The sequence below is a fragment of the Platalea leucorodia genome (assembly GCF_965183815.1).
Source record: "Platalea leucorodia genome assembly, chromosome: 3".
Taxonomy (NCBI): Eukaryota; Metazoa; Chordata; class Aves; order Pelecaniformes; family Threskiornithidae; genus Platalea; species Platalea leucorodia.
Genome location: NC_138825.1, coordinates 35142915 through 35160767, shown reverse-complemented (window position 1 = coordinate 35160767; position 17853 = coordinate 35142915). Strand labels below are relative to the sequence as shown.

Here is a 17853-nt window from a genome sequence, read left to right as displayed (position 1 = left end):
ACAGTAGTGAAGGCCAGAAGGTAAAAATAAATTTATGAATTCCCTTCATTATTGCTGAGAGAAATTCAGGAATATCATAGAAATTACTGCACTGAGTTGGATTGCATTCAGAACTCTGTCTGGAGTGGGAGGTGTCCAGGACTTTTACTAAGAAAAGGAGCAAAAATCTAGAGCACAAAATGCACAACCGTCTAATAAGTGATAGCAAAGGGAGACTTACTTTTGACCCTTGTTGGCAACCAATTTCCCTCTGGAGCAGGAAGGTTTCATTTATAATTTATTTATTCTTTTAGATAAAAGTATTGACAGTGTTACCTCTTCTAAATCTTTCTAAAACACTGGCTCCCGTGATACCTCTGGCAAAGACATTCATGGTTACAACAAAAGGAATTTTGTCCTTTAGCTAAAAAATGGAAGAAGGGATATTTGTGGAAGACGTGTGGCTGATTTTAGAATGTTTGTTACAAGTACTTAACTGTGTCAGAGAAACAGTAATACTTGCTTATGGTTTGTAGAGTTACTTCTAAATGAAAAGTACATTGATAGTCTTATTTGAGACTGTCATACCAAAGGATAAAGAAAGGTATTCTGACGTTTTGCTATCAGAAAGTTGATTGAGCTGCATGGGGCGGGGGGAATGTGAAGGGTGTTGACATACTATCTCCAAGTTATAGCACTGTTCCTGGACATTAAAATATGTATGCCTCTATAGGAATAGGGTTTAAATTAAGAAGACTTTCCCATAAAGCTACTGAAGTAAAGATAACTAAGTTACTGGATTTTGCAAACAGCTTCAAACACTCAGAACATTACTGCTTTGAAAATTGTGGCAGTGCTTACTCTACGGGTATAGGAAACTAAAGCCAGGGTTTCAAGTATGTTTCTTCTGCGATTACTGCGATACAGCTTCAAGGACTCCCTGTTGTTTGTTCCCTCCTCAGTGTTGCCCCCCCAGTTCTGTTGTGTAGCTGGACTGGGAACTACGTGATGCTGACCAGAGTCAAAAAAATTTGACAACAAAAATGTGCTTGTTCTGGTGTGTGAGGCTCTTTTGGGATGAGAGGAGGTAGTGTATTTTTTCCAAATTCTGATGAATTTTCTGGTGTGGTTCATCACACCGCAGTACCGGCACAGCTGAAGGCACAGTGCAGGAGGGTTGTCTGAGGAACACGCAGGGAAAGCAGCTTAAAATGCCACAGCTGTTAGAAGAAATGTTTTCTGAACAGTGGCGTGTTTCCCTCTTCAAGATGAGACTTTTAAATAATGCAATCATCTTGTTTTGGACACGTTTTAGTTGGAAAGTGCTTAAAGTGCTTAAAGTATTTTTGCATTGGAAAAAATTTCAGGCTTTTGGCTCATATAGATAATTGGGCGGGATAGGTTTAGGTTTGTTTTTTTTTTTTTTCCCCAGTTTGAGGAATAAAATCATCCTTAACTAGAGATTAGATGAACTGTATTTGAAAAAATTACTTTTAAAAAGTGAAGGGAGATTTATTTTTGCTAAGGGTAAAACTTTTTTTTATTATTGAAGCATATGAAACTTTTTTCTTAAAGTTATGTTAGAAGGGAGGATGGCAAGGCTTACCATTAGCTACATAATTCTAAAACTTCAGGGAATGCTGGCTATTTATATCATTATAATATTTGGAGGTTTATAGACTTTTTTCCTAGCTCTTGGTATACAGATAGTTCAGAGAAGGTCTGGAGGAAGAGAGCTAGTAGTGGATTTACAGGTCACTTCAGTATTGCGTCTTCTGTCTTGGGAAGTGTCAGATCCTAGAAAACAGACAGCCTGACATTTTCCTCATTTTAATTATTGCAGAGGATTCATGGACTTGAAATTTCATTACTCTGCAATAAGCAGCATGCTCTCAGTGCCGCAGAAAGTTGCTTAAAAACACTAATTAACAGGATGATTACCCTTTATACTAGATCATAAACCAGTGTAGTTTGGTCTTTTATCTTAGTCACCACAAAGACGGAATCCCACAGAAATGTTACAGAAGACTTTGAGCTTGTGATTTCATTACAGTATTTGAAGTACACTGTAATATCCCAAATATACTTTCTGCAGTCTTGCCCCTGCATGTTCTCTTTTGTTTACATCGTACCTTGTATGGTAGAACAGCAGCCCTGCCCTGTTTGGGCTGCTGGTTATTAGTGCAGCATGAATAGATAAAGAATTGGTTTTTTCTTATTTAAGCATGTAGTACAGGTTTTTGGTTTGTGTTGGTTTTTTTTTAATCACTGTAGGTAGGTCTTTCTCTTTATTTCCCAATGCTGGTAGTTGGCATAAGTCAATATACTGGTTTGCTTTTCTGTCAGTAATTACAATAGTTCTGACAGTGGTTGAGGTTTGAGTTTTGAAACGGTCATAATGTGGGAGAGAGACTATCATTTCTATTACAGCCACGTTCTGAAGTGTCTGAAGAATACATGATATGGTGGCAGTGTTATTAACATGATAATTTCCTTTTAACTCAAGCAAGTCTGTGACATGCTCTATCCAGGGAGCTTACAGGTCTGTACAAAAGCATTTGCTTTGCAAAGCAGAGGCGACGGTTGGTGCACTGAAGCAACAAGGCTAAATAAAATGACTTGTGAAATTAAAGACTGCCATCTTCTAGAAGAAATGCATCTTCTTGTTTTCCCTTTCCCAGCCTTAACACAGTCTTATATTGTCCAGATTGCTGTGGGTCTCTTTGTTAAATGAGCTTTGTATCTCTCAGTTAATTTTCTGCCAGTATCACTTTAGGCTGATGACTGTGGGTGTTTGTGTATCCATTAAGCACACTGCCAGGACATGTCCACCACTTGCCACCTCTCCCATTAAATGGCTGTCAGCAGGTTTACAGAGCTGCCTTCTTTCTTTGTATTAATTGCTGCAACTCACTAGTTGCAGTTAAAGGAACCTATAAAGAGAAGATGCAGAGTTTGCCTTGAAATTTCTCAAGGTAAATAGAAATGCCATGAACAGTTAAGTCAGATTTCATGTATAGTCATATCAATATGATTAGCAGGAAAGAAGTGTCACTTTCTAAATTTTCTTTTTTCAACTAACCTTTCTCCTTGAGCTCCCACCCCCATAAGGAAAATACTGCAAATCTAAACAAGTGCATGTCAGCAGATTCTTGGATGAGACTGTCTCATTGAAGTTGTATATAATCCCATGCTGAGATTTACAATTGGTTCTGAAATGAAAATCTGGCAGAATTAGATCAAACATTACCCTAGCTGAGATAAGCAGTGTGGGGAAGATTAATGATTTGTCCATGAAAGTCGGTATATAGTAGGGTTATTGGTGTAAGGCTTTCCAAGAGACATACTAAAATGGAGAAGGAGTGCTAGGTCAATTTGATGGGCTGCAGCTAGTTCGCTGCATATTAATATCATGTATTTTTGTAGAGTAGGAAATTCTGATTCTAGTTCTTAAGACAAAGAAGCTTTTTTTGGATGGAAATTTCTCTCTGCTACTTGAAGCAGCAAAAGCAATAATAACGAAGTAGTAAAGCAGTAATTTTGTATATCTAGGCTTTTCTTAAACATTCAGTTTGAAAATCTACTGGTTAACATGCATAGAAGGCCAACATAAGACATGAGAAAACTTAAGTGTATTGACTGGAGTGAAGTTGAATCTGAAGATTTGGTATCTCTGAGAAATTTATGCAAGGCTTTACTATTCTTAGGCTTAATGCGCTGTGACTTCAGACTTGGTTCATTTTCATTTGAGTTAGCTTTCCTGAGCGTCCTTCATAGGTGAATTCTGAGAGCAAATCATTGGGCTTATGAGCTTGCAAGCTAATTTGACAAGGCCGGTATACAGGAGAAGTGGAAAGAGACTCAGCTGAGGCAATTTTTGCAACGTCAGCCAAAAAGTCAGTGTTGGAGAGCAGAATAACTCCGAAGTGCTTTGATACAAATATGTATCCTATACAGTGGACGATGCAGTCTTCTACAAATGACTGTAATAAAAATTATTCTGTTCATTCTTCTATACATTCAGCTTTCTCTGTCTTCTCACACTCTGCAGGACCATGAATTTTTCACCTAGTAGTGTTCTCTTCAGAATCTGTGTTCTTTATACTCCTTGCTGATTTCATTGAATTGGTCTTTTGAGGGCTGTTCAGTGTTGCTTTTCAAGCAGCCAGCTAAGGGTAGTATTGAATGATCAGATACTTACCTCTTCTGCCAAACCTGCTGTGAGGGTAAGCTTTCTACTTCCACTGGTCACAGCATATTGGTGAAATAAGCAATTTTTAAAGATGATTAAGATCTTCAATACCTTCTCTCTTAGTCTTTTGTGCGTTCTCTGTTTTGTCCCTGTGCAGTATTTCTCTCCACTCAATATCTCTATGCTGCATACAAATACAGATATATAAACCTAATCCTCGTGTAGGAATAAAATCAGCTTTGTCATCAGGCATGTTCTAGTCTTAATAGTTTCTAGGCCTCTTGGAGATGCCAGTATAAAACCATGTTCATCATCTGACTTAAATATTTTGAGTTCCTTTCTGCTCTTTAGTAATCATTGCATTGTTGCTCCTACAGAGTTTTGATGAAAATTTGCACAATTCCTTACCTTACTGTGTTGTAAGATGCATTTAATTCCTAGGGTCATCATCACTTTCACAGAGAAAAACAAAACCACCCCCCTACCTTTTAAACATATAGTTGCTCTTAAAATCTGGTGTCTACTTTTGCCTTCTGCTCTCGCTCCCATCTATTCCCCCCATTCTAGTGGGACTTGCTCTCTTAACAGAAAATAAATACTGTCTCTTGGGTTTTCTGTAGTTTTTCCTAATTATTCTTGGCGCTTTTACCCATTAAACATGGCTGGTGATTTGTTTCTAGCCTCTGAGGAAGCTCATAGTTTAATGGGTGAAACATGATAGGTAATGAAGAAAAATACTTTGCTGCATGCACCGGTTTTGAGAAATGAATCTTATGAGTGTTACGTACTCAGATTTTGATAGTAGCAAAAAAAGTCCACTCAAGTTTCTAAATTTTATTGGACATGCTTAAAAATTCTGTTGTGCTCTACTCCCATATAATTTATAAAAACAAACAAACAAAACAACAACAACTTTAAAAAATGCTAATGTTCAACTTTCCCATTTTCTGCTTTAAATTTTCCTGTAAACTGATATTGCATAAACTTTTTCATGGTTTATGTTACCTGTCAAAATCTTTGGGGTGCCTACTACTCCATCTTGTCCAGGATTAGTTAGCATTAAATCAGCTCTAAGGCACATTTGTATGACATTTTATTTTATATTTATTTTATATTCTTTACCATGTGTTACTATATATTTTGAGCATGAAAAAGTATGATATTTTCATGCTGGCAATTCCCTTGTCCTTTTGCCTGGGGTAAAATCATGTGCAGGCAATGTAAGTGGTTTTTGTTTGAAAGGTTTAGGAGAAGGGATGGGACTGTGCAGGTGAAAGGGTATATATGTATATTACATGTTAGAAGGGATAAAAACCATACTTTGCCTATGTAGCGGAATGAAGTGAGCTGGTAGTGGTTCATTGTTCCTGAGGGAGCTCATTGCAGATTTCAGTGAACGATTTCCCTCCTCCATTTCAGCTATCTGATTTTTATTATAAAAAAGTATTCCTTTACTCCAGAGATCTATCAGCCATTATGTCAGTGCTGTCTCTCTTGAAATGCCTTTAAAGCAGGGCATTTTGAATATGATCGCAACAGTTTTAGAAGCTGTATGAAGAAGAAAGATTAGTTTAATCCCACAACACCCTCTGGTTTTTGAGCAGATGTGCCTATATGTATCCACAACTCTGATTCAGTGTATGCATAGAAAACGTACACACAATCAAAACCAGGACTGTTTTCCACTGAGATGGGAAAAAGTCTTCTAGCCAGTAGAAAATGACAGCCATAATAACTGTTGTTTCCCATTGATGAAGTCCCCTAGAGGTGAAAGCAGAGCTCTTTAAAAGGCAATCAAATTGTCCATTAGGACATTTTCAAAAGTGACGTTTAGATTTCTTTACATTAAAGATGGTAGGATGCACAGGTTTGTAGTCATTTAGGGTCTCTAATTTTTTTTTTTTAATGTAGAGATATATAGATAGATATATAGATAGGTGCACTCACTAATTAGGGCATTATCTGGGGACCTAATTCTATAAAATTGATGTTAGACTCAGTACAATAGAAGAAAGAAATGCAGGTAGGAAAAGAAAAGGATACAAAGCTGTGGGATTAGTTTGGAATTTCCCACAAATGCCTTTACTACCCCGAAGAAAATTATTTAATTTTTCTACTTAAGTCTCATTTGTAAAATTGTGTATTGTGAGGAATCGGTGCCATTTAAATATCTGAGATAGAAATTCAGGTCTGAGTACCATGTAAACAAAAATAAAGTGCTTCTTGCGCTAAACAGTATACCATCTCAACAAGCAGGAAAAAATAGTTTTAATATTTTCCTGTATTCCAAACCTGTACTCCTGCCCCTGTACACTGAAGGTTGATATATATCCAGCTATGTGGAGATTGCATCATATATTCAGAATGTCATTGGGGCTTGAGGAAAATTTTGGGTTCTGGAAGCTTTAAGCAAGAGGGGTTAAGACTTTCTAACGTGTATAAATAGCAAACCATCAAATTACAAATAAGTTAATCAAAGATCTTTGAGACTCTAGCACTGGGAAGCAAGATACTTCACAAGTACAAGGACTTGTTCCATAGTCGAAAGCTACTAATTCAAGTTAAACCTGTCTTTGTTTAGGTGCTTGTAACTGAAATCTGATGAATGTTTAACTGATGTCTGACACAGATCCTTGTATTTACTGATTGTAACTTGGCAATTGATGGTCAGACCTTAAAGGAAAGTATTGACTGCAAGTGTCAGACATAGTCAGTAATTGGTTGGTTCTGAGGATTTTATCAGTGTAATCACAATACTTGGGTGTTTTCCTAATTGCTTTTCTTCCCCTTTCCTCCTTTTTCATCAGACCATAACTCACCCAGTGCTGTGAATATGTTATGGCTATATTAAATGTAGATGTCAGATGTTCTGAATAGTCAAGTTGCTCTCAAATGCCAAAAAGCTGCAAGTGAACAGCGTAAGTCACGAAACAATGAGTCGTAACCAAGAAGTTACTTTGTTCTTTTGAGTCTGGTGCAATAAAGAGGAAAAAAAATAAAATTCACTTTGGAGACATGTTTTTCCTCAACAACTTAGTGTCATTGCAGAGTTCTTTGCCACACAGTATCTCCTAAAGCATGGTTTTTGTATACAGAAACACTTTGAATGCATATTTTTTTATCCTTATAATTAAGTATATAAAATATCAACAAACGCATAAAAGATTAAAATCCCAGTGGAATCCTATAGCTAAATCAATTTACGCAATATTGGGTCAAGCTACAGAAAATCAAAACAAAGTTTTGAAAAAAACCTGTTTTTCACAGTTGACTGCCTTTGTAGGTGTAAAACATTAATATTTATACAAAAGACTGCTCTTCTCAGTGGAGACTATACAACCAGTATGGACACCGGAGGGGAAAGGTTCTTAATCAGTAAAAGTAAGGTGTCATGAAGTCAGCAAAAACAATTCAAGTAGTAGAAGCTTCTGAAGCTGAATGTAAGTTGCTGCTCTTTTGCACTTCTTCATTGCTCTGGCTTCTTTTCACTGCTGTGGAAAAATTCAAGTTTTGCATTTGGTTATGGACTTGGATTTTAAAAAGGGCAGAGTAGCATCTCTTGTAATTCTAGCTCATGTATTTACTAAGAATATGGTTTGACGGTATAGTGTGTATCACAGACTCTGAGAATAACTGCCTGTCATGGTACTGGATTAAAATAACTTGATGGGATTTGGGTTTCAGGGTTTTTGTTGTTGTAGTGTTGTTGTGGGTTTTTTTGTCTTTCTACAACATGTTGATTAGAAGAAGCAATGTTATACTGGCTAGAGAGCCCACTAATTGTTACCTTCTTGCTCAGTAAAGCCCTAATTAGGGTGAATGAGCATGGAAAATAGCTACTGAAATACAGTAGATAAGGGTAATACTGTGCCACAAGAGAAAAGCTTTCTTCATTGTGACCAAATTCTGGCATATTTAAAATATTAAGAGGATTAAATAGTTCTGCTCTCACACACCATTTACATTTGCAAACGAGGACTATGGTAGAGTTTGGATGAGGAGACATGTCCCAGCCTGCTCAAAATCTCTGCAGACAACAGAGAAGAGAATGGACCTGCGGGATTTCCTCACAAAAATTTTGCTTGCCAAATCATTTTTAGGATAGCAGCAGATATGCATAAACTTCATTAAATTTAAGAGAGATTTATTGATGCATTTTGCTTTAAAGTGAACTAACCAAAGCAAATGGCTTTTTTGGGTCATTTAGTGAGTGCTTGGTGTATATATATATACTTCTCTAATAATTTTGAATCTTAATTAACCTAGGACTATTTAGTGTTTTCTTAAAGATGACAAATGATTATTTTTTAAATAAAAGCAGTATGTAAATTGCATGCTGTTATTGCAATGTCTCATTGTGAGGCCCATTCTGATTTTTATTTTCCGATAAAAGTACTTTCAGGTGCATGATACCTCAGGAGCATCTTTTCTCTCTTGGTATATCTAATTACTCTCTGTTCTCTCTGCTCTCATATTTAGTTGTTGAATGGCATTATAAATAAATGTAATATTTAGGTCTCACAGTTTTAGCTGGAAAAATTACTTGAAGTTGCTATCATATGGCTGCTTTCCATTTGCATCTACAGATTTCTAACAGATGAATAATTGAACTATGGAGTAATCTGGTGTTTTTTGTTTTTTTTTTTTTTAAAGAAACAGCATAAGGTATTGGTACATAGTCTGGACATTTTCAAGAAATAGTGACTGTTCTTAAGTGGATACATATATATTCTGATGTTCTTTATTTTTCTGATGTGACTTCTAGTTCTTTAGCTTAGATAGTATTTCCAAAAATCTCTCTGTTTGCAGCCGCATACAGAAGAGATGTTGTCTTATGCCTAAACAAGGCATGCAACCTCTGTTTAAAAATTTCAGAAATGCCCAGTTGTGGACTTCCTACTTCTGACTCCTTCTGGAAAACTGAGCAGGTGTCGGTCCTGAGCACAAGAGCTTGGAGGAACTTCTAGGCATCAGTGATAGGTCCGTGACATAACCTGCTATAGACTATTCTTCTCTTCTTATGAAAAATGGCAATGTAAAAATAACTTGTAACTTTGTCAGTAAGACAAAAATCTGCAAAGTAGTTGCTTGGAAGTTTCGGATCAGTTTCATTCGAACTTCAGTTAGTCATTTTGTATTAACGTAGGGAGCTGTGCTTCCAACTTCTATTTTTAAAAGCAGATGTTTTGAAGACATTTTAGTACTAATCAGGCATCCAGGTGGAAAGCTACAGCTTTCTGTTCTTCACCGCATGAGGTTTGATGAAAGCTGTTCAGTCTGCTGTCATTGAACAGGTAATGAAGATAATAGAAACTCCACTTTCTCAGCATCCGAATAGCGGGCTAAGATTTGTTTCCTTAAAGGAGCTATGAAAATCAGTTGAGAGTAGCAGATAGCTCTTTACCTTTACTGAACTTCCAGATCTTCCTAAACATGATACTGTCAGCATGCTCTGCTTTTGACAAGATTCAGGTGCATTGGGACTGCTTTGCATTTGCCTAGTGTTAGTATGTTTTGCTAACACAGCATGTTTAGAATAAAGTCGCTCTTACTCGCTTCTAGCCTTGTTTTTTTTCCCTTGTGCTTGAAAGCAGAAGTAACAGAATGACTAACGGAAAAGAAAGTAGAATTATGCTCAAGTGAGAAGACAACACAAATATGACCAACAATATTCTTAACTGCCTTTTGTAGAATATCTTTAAGGTATCATTTACTTGGGGATATTATCAAAAAGGACAAAAAAAAAAGTTGCAGGAAGCATCCATCAATGTAAGATCTGATACTGGCTCCCTAAAAATAAGTGATGAAAAGAAGACATCTATCCTTAAGATAAAATACCTTTTACAGCACTGAAAGAAGTCTGGCATGCAGGTAATGCAGAAAATCATAAATGTGAGGCTTGAATCTAGAAGCTGCTGACACCTCATTCATGGGCACGTGCAGCTGCCACTCTCCACTAACCAATGCCTGCCTCAGTCTTTAGCACAGATTAAACAGAAAGCTTGAGAATCTGGCATTGCAATGAATTTGACAGACAAGCCTGTTCCTAACAGTCCGTGCAGGACTGCTGCACGGCAGTGACTGTAGTGCTTTTTAAAAAATCATTACTTTTCTGCTACTTAATTTTGATGGGAAAACTAATCTGAAAATTCTTAAGAGTAGTGCCATGTCCTCAACATGAAGGACTGCTACAGATTTTCAGACTGATGCAGTTATTCTCATGGCATTGCAAATCAATATCATTTTCTTGTAAAGCAAGTTTGATGGGAAATACAGAGTGTGTAAATCATCTTTAAATTGACCAGAGAACATAAGTTTCATGTTTCTAAAACTACTTTTTTGAGGGAGTGTGGAGAAGGGAAGAGATTTCAGTTTTGATGAGCAAGAATAAGAGAAAGAAGCTCTAGAACCAGAAAGTGGTAATTTTGCCGTACATCATCATGAACTACTTCAGGGTCCTCTGGAAAAGGAGAGCAAAAGTCAGGAACTGAAAAGCTCTTGATGTCAGCCGTGGCATTACTTTATTTGAATTTACGCTAGTCACTTTGCTGTTTGCAAAATAACAGGCTATTTAGATATTGTGTAATGTTTATAAAGATGTTATGAGTGCTGTTTCTTTTCAGAAAGACTGGGTGAGCTCTTTTTCAGAAATAATTTTAAAAAACAGGTTTTGTTTGTCTAGAAGGGTCAGTATGATTAAGCAAGATATAAATGGCAAACCTTACAATTTGCAAGCAAAATGGCTAATATCAGAACATTCATATTAATTGATTTGTGGCTTCGAGTTCTTCACACAGTATACTCCTAACTATATTCTTTCTTTGCCAATTTCTGTTCTTCTTTCCTCAGCTCCATTCTCTTTACAGTGTTGCTTGCTCTCTTCAAACTGTTTCCTGTGCACAAATGAACAATTCCTAAATAATTCATGAAATTGAATAACACAATGTCTGTACAGAGCCAGCCAAAGCTATGACTAGCCAGCACCCTGTCATCAGTAGTGGCCAAGAGTGCCAGACGAAGAAAACAGGGCAAACTGTTCTCAAAACTTCTAAAAATACTCACCAAAAACCCTTCCTAAAACTGAAATGAATGTAGGCTTCCTGACTTTGTCATGCATCTCCAGCATGAAATCGGGCAAGTGGCTTAATTTTCTTCATACACAGCTTTTCCATATCTCTAAAGGCAGTTGGATACCCTTACAAAATGGTCAGGAAAATGTAGCTAACAGCACTGAAAATGTATTTGCAAATACTGAAAAGATCACTCAACAATAAACACAAACTTTACCTTCAGACATATAGCGTGGGATATTTTTCAGTCTAAATGATGTACGGTTCAATATAAAGCAGCTTGAAATAATCCAGTGGAACATGCTACAGAAGCTTGGATTTCATCTCTCACCTCTGCCACCATGGTCTCTTTTGGCACACTGATTTATTTGTCTTTGTTTTTCAAAAATTCTTTTAAATGTGCAAATTTAAATCTACTATTTCAAGCAGCATCACAACCAGAACTCGGTTTGGTGGTAATTTAATAAAGCAGAATTTGATTTGGGACAGACTAGGCAAAGCAGAAGTAGCACAGCTGTTAGTATAAATGTCTGCAAAATATAAAAATGAGTGGTTCTAAAATTAAATATGAGGTATTGAAATCTTGTAATTGAAAGTTGAGCTTCTGTAATCACACTGTTTATCCCAGACGCAGCTGACACGTTCTAATATAGCCTGGGGAACTTGGAAATGAAGGAGTAAGCAGGAAGCCAGACCAGTGTTGCAGTCAAGATTGAATTATGTTCTGAACTGGGAACTGGAGGAGATTGTAGATTGAAGTCCCAGAGTGTGTTGCAGAGGTCACAAATTAATTAGCAAGGGAGTATGCTGATGGAATTGAATACATGGGTTTTCATATCAGAGTGTTTGTCGTGCTAATGTGTTCTTAGTTTTTGCTGAATTTGGCAGGAAGAAAATAGGGCATAACCAGGAACACTCTTGGGTCTTTGTGAAATCAAGTGCAGGAGATTTGCAGGAGACTTGCCTTTGTGAAGCAAGATTTAAGATTTAAATTTTGAGTTCCTGTGGAATAACAGTGCAGTTAGCATGGAAGTCTACAAATTAATTTCTTAGTTTAAGACTTGGAGAAAACATGCATCAACTTGGAATTTAGTTCTAAGAAAAAAACCTCAAACATTAGGCTGTGGATTGATGTAATCACCTGAAATACCTTCATTTTACTCATGTTGTCAGTTGAGCTGCCACTATTATTTTCCGGGAATCTTAATGTATTAATGTTTACAGAAACCTTGGACAAGTAAGAGAAAATGTTCCTTAAAGGTGACTTTTAGAATATCTAGTGCAGCCCATTTTTTATTTAAATAAACGCACAAAACTTTTGTGTGTGTGTGTGTAAGTAACATTTCTAGAGATAATCCAAGCCCATAGTATGAATAAAAGTAATGGTTCTAGTGTTCCTTTCCCATACAGAAAAAAAAAAATTCCTTTTTCTTCCCTTTTGGCCTGCAATAAATATATTTCTTTTGTTGAAGTTTATTTTATATATAGTCATAAAAATGTATCTGGTGTCACACCTGTCACTACAGTCCTACTATATGATTGTGAGAATAAAATCCATCCTTCAGAAGAACAATTTCTGAAGTTGTTTGCCTCAGAGATCTTTTAATATACAGACAATTAGGCAATATTAAAATGTTGCCTTACAGCATTTTAGATGAGGAAGAACAGTGGAAAGTCAGCCACAGGGTAATTTACCTGTTAGATTTGCTGTTGCTGTTTCCAAGCAACACCCATTTAATAGGGAAAACTTTACTCCCCTGTTTTTTTTATTGGATATATTTCTGCTTCTCCAGCAAGATCAGATTTAACATTGGAGAGTCTCCTGATAAAAGCTACCATCTAGAGTTCATATATTGAAGAACTTGCAAACTTTAATTAGAAATAGCCAATGCAATGGATGACAGGTTTCTTCTCCTGAAGACTGGAGTTGGTGTGCTCTGTATTTGAAGTGATAAACACAAGAAAACCCAATGCTCTCTTTTTCATCTGTATTTCCATTTGCTGTTGTTTCGAGTATTGCAGGTTCAGCTCTGTAGGGTAGGAAGCATATAACTCTCCTTTTTCAGACACAAGGGGGTTGTGTTTATTCCTTACGTGTGCAGAATAGGTAGAATCATTGCAAAGCAAGATGGCTGGGTTGTGAGATATTTTTTTTTCCTCATGCATAACTGCATTGCCCACTGTAGTCAACAGAGGCAAGTGAGTATTTCAAGAGAGTGATTTAGGCACTTTATATTGCAGTAGTTTTTCTCCTCATGTCACTCTGAATCTTTTTCCAGAGGTATCTGTCCACTCGTGCTTGTGCACAAAATAGATGCCCGCGGTTAGACATTGTTGGCACTACTCCTTTGTCTTTTAGGAAACTGTTACTATCGGTTATTCCCACAAATTTATACAGCAGAATTCACCAAAGATGAAATGCCATCAGTCATGCTTCTGCAACTCTCTCTCTTTTTCTCCTATTTAATTTATATATCTTTCAAGTTTGATGATTTGCTGAACCGATTTCATGCAAGATAGCAAGGTGATGCCATTTCCTTTTTTTTTTTTTTTTTTCTTCTCCCCCCCCCCCCCCCCTTTTGTCCCCTCTCCTCACTGAAGAAAGCAGGAGCAGTTTTGGTTTTGGAAAAAAAATCTGTAATGGTCCCCAGTCATATGGAAGATGAGCATTTCTAATATCTTTGTGTTATGGCTCGGGAAGAGAGGATAAAGGGCAGGGGTTTTGTTGATTGTTCGGGATGGAAATGACGGATTAGTTACCAAGTTGCTTCTGTTAAATAGAAAATCAAATTTCCATAGCAGTAATTAGTCTAAAGTGGATATACATAACAAGGGACTCTTCAAAGTGTCTTCACAGAAAGAAGAAAGCTTGTTCCCTACTGATAATGATTAAATAGAATTGAAATCAATGTGCAGGGATGAAGTTTTTTGAAAATGCGATATAATAGAACACCTCCCTCTGGTGGTAGGCATTACATAGTTTAATCTGCTGAATCACACACTGAACTGGAGACTTCATGGTGGGGGATGCTGCTTAGGCTGCTCCTGACGAAAAATTAGAACTTTTTTAATACAGAATTGAATTGCATATGGGGTTTGCTGCCACTCTAGTTCTTTGAGTATGATGGGGGAGGGTTGGGCTGCTTGACCCAGTTTATTCTGAGTTTGTCGGTTAATTAAATTTTTCTGCTACCCTCCCCTCTTGCTGCTGGAATCTGTTGCATTTTGCCATTTTTGCTGGGCTATAAGATAGGCTCTATGGATGTTTGTGCTTTAAGCAGGTGATTGGAACAGCATGCGCGATACAGCTAATATCTTCTAGCAATCATTTGGCTCTTTCTGAAAATGTATTCATCCTTCAGTTTATTCATATTTAGTTGTTTGATCTGAATTTTATGTGCCAGTCCTCAGTTAGTTTCCAAAGTAATGCCTGTAATTACTTGTACTCGAAACACAATTAGCTACCCTAACTGGAGGAGAAAGGTTGTTGTTAACATAAACAGTTTGTAGTTTATTAATGCCAAAAAGCAGATAATTTCTAAGATTTTCTATATAAACTTTTCAGGGATGGGTTCAATCTACCAATCTATAGAATGCAAGCCCCTGAAGAGGCTAAGTAATACAATTATTATTTCTAGCTTTGTTTAGGGATAACAAAAAAATGCTTGAAAGAATGCTTTCAAATGCTTCTTGAAAGCATAGTTTAGTTCCTTGCTTTTCATGGCCATTGCACTTCAGAAAGTGTAACAAACTAGCTGAATGTGCGAGAATAACATTTTTCATCCTTGTTTTCCTTTCTGTTTAGTAAGCATTTTAGGATGATTTTTTCTGTTGTTCTTTCAGAGCATAACAGAAACTGCTCTTCTTCTCCCCTCAGGTTGAACACTCAAAATAGTTTTTGCTTTTTTTTGTATGTCATTAACAGAAGAACCTGTGAAACCTTGTAAATCTTCTCTAAGGCTCTAGATGAAAAGCGAAACAGCTGGGACCTTCCCGTCAGTAGGAATCCTGATTCCATGGCCATGACACTGTTAAACTCATAGAAACAAAACTTGGAAGATGGAGGACTGGCCACAGAATCTGTTTTCATGTACAGGTTCCCAACATTATCAGCATTCAATTAATGTATTCTTCAAGGTCAGCACATTGCTGCCTTGATTTAGAGGTTTATTCTTTGCTAGCGAAGACTCCCATTTAAGGGATTCCAGATCTGTTACGCCCAATAACAACCATTTGCAATGCAGAGCTCTGGAAACAGCACTGTCGAAAGGCTAATTTTCTCATCTCCAGTAACTTGCAAGTGGTAGCACAAGAAGTCAGATCATATCAAATCACACATCATGGATATGAGAAGCAAAAGGATCATTTTCTTCTCGTGCCTTTTTTGTTTATTGCGCTTTCTTTTTATTTCCACAGTAAGACAAGAGTATGTGCTTTAGCCAGTTTCAGCAGTGATCCTCCAGCACTGGCAGGCAGAAGGATCACTTCATCATCACAAGAGATGCTTTAAGTTCATATGTATTTGCTATATAAAAATAAGTGAATTGAGGAGAAGTGTATTTATCTGTCTTTTCCACTGGGGGGACAGGAATGCATCATTCTGAGGAGAGTAGTTTTTCCATTCTTTTTCCTTTTTTTACGCTTCCTTTAATGTAAAGAAACCAGAGAAGCATCTAAATATTGAAATAGTCAGCATTTGTAAGAAAAACCATTTAAAAAAATCTATAAGCTTTAGATATAAACTCGCTAGATGACTTATTTTTGCAGCCATTTTATACTGATTTCAGATTTTGATATGTGCTCCAGCTATTTCCTTTGGGATTAATTGGCTAATAGTGAAAATGTGTGTTGTCATTGACTTGAATTCAACATTTCTACTATCTTCTTCTAGAAGACAATTTTAATAAGTAGGAATAAAATAAAAATGTTTTTATTAACTCAAAACTTCAGCAAGTTTTTGTTGCTCAGAGGGGCCTAAGCAATGTTTATTTTATGGAGGGAGTTCTTTGATGTCTGTGCATATTCATATTTTTGTTCCTAAAAGACTGGGAAAGAAATATATATATTTCAAGTTTGCTTGAAAATAAGCAAGGGGTGCTTAAGTTGGGGTTGGGTTTCCGAGCCTTAGTGTTGCATAGTCAGAATTCACTGTAACGAAGTGTTTTGCAGAAACCATATCTAGTGAGAGTTTGCTGTGTTTGACCTTTTGGATTCATAAATCTAGACCAACTTGCCTTTCCTTGGTCCTTGAACTTGTGCAGTTTTTTGTCGGCAGGTTGAGCGCTGCTCTCGTCCATTTCTGTATGATTACTGGATAGGATGGAGGGGATGGCAAGTGGGAGACTACAGCTACACCTTTAAGCCCCTGGACTCCTTTGGGAAGTTCGTAAAACGTGGAGCTTGAAGCTAAGGCACAAAGGTGTCAGATGAGTTTCCAGTGAGCTTTCTCACTTGCGTGATTAAAACATAACCTGGCTTTTTTCATGTTATTGTAGATCATTGCAGTCACAAATTGCTCAGATAAACTCCAACCATTGCAGAGTTTTTGCCCCCACAACTGAGGACTGTCAGACTTGGAGTTTCCTCTCCACACTTTTCTCTAGCTACTGCATATGAAAGGCAGGTATTTATTACAACAAGAAGCATCAGATTCCAGTAAGGTTGAGAAGAGTGAGAAGAAGCTCGCCCCTTATACTTCACCTTGCCATTCATTGCTTTTGTTGTAAAACCTAAATGGTAGTAAAATACTAAATCTTCCTCACAGACGCACATTTCAAGGGGTTGGGTTGGCTGTGGGGAAGTGAGGCCAAGAAATGAGAGTGCCTGCTCTCCCTGCTCTTCCAGAGCGGTCTCTGGCTCTGCCTCTGGGCTGTTCAAAGGAGACTGGGGAAAAGTGTCTGATAAGTGAGTAATTCTGAGGGATGTTTTGAGAGTTTCAGTAATGGTGGTTATTAAGGTGCCTTAACTGGAGTTGAGGGAGAGGGAACTGATGAGGGGTTTGTAGGTTAGTACTAGAAAGGTTTAATTTACTGTAGAGGCCTTTTACCCCTTGTGAAAATCCTGACTATTTAGAGTATAGTCAAGTATTTGGGAATGCTTGAACTATAAATGTGACTATTATTGACAGAAAATGAGGCGAATGTTCACTTTAATTGGAACCACATAAATTAGACTGGAAGAATTAATTAAAAAATAATAGACATGCGTTTTGAAATTGGAGGGTTCTCTCTAGGTATTGGAAAGGGCATGATAAGGTGACTTAAAAGATAGCTCCAGTACAAGAAAAGCTAATTGAAACATTTCTTTTATTAAAACAATATTAGTTCCTACGTGCCTGGTGAATGAAGTGTCCAGAATAAATATGAACAGTAATTAAATTATGTTTCTATCAGTTAACAGTCCCATTTTCAAGATCTCTCATTTATTACAAAAGCACCTTGAGAAGTTCACTTCATTAGTTTACTCTGTATGCCTTGCTGCTGTTTCAAAGTGTTTAGTTTATGGGTTTATGGATCAGATTCTTCTAATCAAAATGAATGTCTCTCCCTCTTTAGGAGCATAGATTTTGATGTATCATCACTGTGAATTTAATTCGAAATGGGACATTATGAA

The 17853-nt window shown here is 37.0% G+C and overlaps 1 protein-coding gene across 4 annotated transcripts in view; it reads left to right on the top strand.

The window, feature by feature from the left end:
* Nucleotides 1–17853, top strand: part of ZFAND3 (zinc finger AN1-type containing 3) — a 143031-nt gene that overhangs the window by 67928 nt on the left and 57250 nt on the right. The gene's annotated exons all lie outside the window — the stretch shown is intronic.